Below are 2,532 nucleotides of genomic sequence, written 5' to 3'. Positions count from 1 at the left end.
TGGAGGGGCTAGGGTTATCAGACACAGGGAGGAGTTTGATATTGGGTGAGGGATGGAGGGGCTAGGGTTATCAGACAGAGGGAGGAGTTTGATATTGGGTGAGGGATGGAGGGGCTAGGGTTATCAGACACAGGGAGGAGTTTGATATTGGGTGAGGGATGGAGGGGCTAGGGTTATCAGACAGAGGGAGGAGTTTGATATTGGGTGAGGGATGGAGGGGCTAGGGTTATCAGACACAGGGAGGAGTTTGATATTGGGTGAGGGATGGAGGGGCTAGGGTTATCAGACAGAGGGAGGAGTTTGATATTGGGTGAGGGATGGAGGGGCTAGGGTTATCAGACACAGGGAGGAGTTTGATATTGGGTGAGGGATGGAGGGGCTAGGGTTATCAGACAGAGGGAGGAGTTTGATATTGGGTGAGGGATGGAGGGGCTAGGGTTATCAGACACAGGGAGGAGTTTGATATTGGGTGAGGGATGGAGGGTGTAATAACTGGTCAGTTGAGCAAGGACATTGTTTAAGATGTGTACACATAATGAACAAACAGCTAAATGACACAATGACAATGTACATATCATGTTTAGTGTTGAAGAGATTTAACACTGTGATGTACACATATAATACTGGTGCCAAATACAAACTGTTCTATACAAGTGCATCGTTACATGTATGCAAAATATCTTTATTGATGATGTTACACAGAACATCCTAAAATGTTGTATAATTAATGATAATGTTATAGAGATCATCCTTAAATGTTGTATAATGATCATGTCCATGCTGTCAGGACTGTGGTCTTAGTAATGTGGCCACTACCTGTAATGTTTACACTCTCAAGAGTGCAGTCTTAGTAATGTGACCACTACCTGTAATGTTTGCACTCTCAAGAGTGCAGTCTTAGTAATGTGACCACTACCTGTAATGTTTCCACTCTCAGGAGTGTGGTCTTAGTAATGTGGCCCCTACCTGTAATGTTTACACTCTCAAGAGTGCAGTCTTAGTAATGTGACCACTACCTGTAATGTTTGCACTCTCAAGAGTGCAGTCTTAGTAATGTGACCACTACCTGTAATGTTTGCACTCTCAAGAGTGCAGTCTTAGTAATGTGACCACTACCTGTAATGTTTACACTCTCAAGAGTGCAGTCTTAGTAATGTGACCACTACCTGTAATGTTTCCACTCTCAGGAGTGTGGTCTTAGTAATGTGGCCACTATCTGTAATGTTTACACTCTCAGGAGTGCAGTCTTAGTAATGTGGCCCCTACCTGTAATGTTTACACTCTCAAGAGTGCAGTCTTAGTAATGTGACCACTACCTGTAATGTTTACACTCTCAGGAGTGTGGTCTTAGTAATGTTGCCACTACCTGTAATGTTTACACTCTCAGGAGTGGTCTAAGAAATGTGGCCACTTCCTGTAATGTTTACACTCTCAGTAGTGTGGTCTTAGTAATGTGGCCACTACCTGTAAAGTTTACACTCTCAGGAGTGTGGTCTTAGTAATGTTGCCACTACCTGTAATGTTTACACTCTCAGGAGTGGGGTCTTAGTAATGAGGTCACTACCTGTAATGTTTACACTCTCAGGGATGTGGTCTTAGTAATGTGGCCACTACCTGTAATGTTTACACTCGCAGGAGTGTGGTCTTAGTAATTCGGCCACTACCGGCAATGTTTACACTCTCAGGAGCGCAGTCTTAGTAATGTGGCCCCTACCTGTAATGTTTACACTCTCAGGAGTGCAGTCTTAGTAATTCGGCCACTACCTGCAATGTTTACACTCTCAGGAGTGTGGTCTTAGTAATGTGGCCACTACCTGTAATGTTTACTAGCAGGAACTAGGATTATTATGTAATTATCTACATTTCATGCCCAATTAAATTTAATAAAAGAAATAAATGCAATATTATATGAGCTGATGTCTTTGTTGTTTGTAGTGCAGTGATAGTGTAAATGAGGTGGGTTGTGTTGTCAGTGATGATTGGTAGGTCAACAATTTGGAGAATGATGTGGGTTGTGTTGTCAGTGATGATTGGAAGGTCAACAATATAGAGAATGAGGTGGGTTGTGTTGTCGGTGAAGATTGGTAGGTCAAAAATATAGAGAATGAGGTGGATTGTGTTGTCGGTGATGATTGGTAGGTCAACAATATACAGAATGAGGTGGGCTGTGTTGTCAGTGATGATTTGTTGGTCAACAATATAGAGAATGAGGTGGGCTGTGTTGTCGGTGATGATTGGTTGGTCAACAATATAGAGAATGAGGTGGGCTGTGTTGTCGGTGATGATTGGTAGGTCAACAATATAGAGAATGAGGTGGGTTGTGTTGTCAGTGATGATTAGTAGGTCAACAATATACAGAATGAGGTGGGCTGTGTTGTCAGTGATGATTGGTAGGTCAACAATATAGAGAATGAGGTGGGTTGTGTTGTCAGTGATGATTGGTAGGTCAACAATATAGAGAATGAGGTGGGTTGTGTTGTCAGTGATGATTGGTAGGTCAACAATATACAGAATGAGGTGGGTTGTGTTGTC

The 2,532-nt window shown here is 42.8% G+C and overlaps 1 long non-coding RNA gene across 1 annotated transcript; it reads right to left on the bottom strand.

Annotated features, from left to right (window-relative positions):
* Positions 1–97: 97 nt before the first annotated feature.
* Positions 98–1,932, bottom strand: LOC110445232. The gene is made up of 2 exons (XR_002462334.1): positions 1,715–1,932; positions 98–1,366 (listed from the first exon to the last, which is right to left on the bottom strand). It is a non-coding gene; the product is annotated as an uncharacterized LOC110445232 (long non-coding RNA).
* Positions 1,933–2,532: the final 600 nt, after the last annotated feature.

The sequence above is a fragment of the Mizuhopecten yessoensis genome, unplaced genomic scaffold (genome assembly GCF_002113885.1).
Source record: "Mizuhopecten yessoensis strain PY_sf001 unplaced genomic scaffold, ASM211388v2 scaffold2125, whole genome shotgun sequence".
Taxonomy (NCBI): domain Eukaryota; kingdom Metazoa; phylum Mollusca; class Bivalvia; order Pectinida; family Pectinidae; genus Mizuhopecten; species Mizuhopecten yessoensis.
This window is presented reverse-complemented; position numbering and strand designations above follow the sequence as displayed.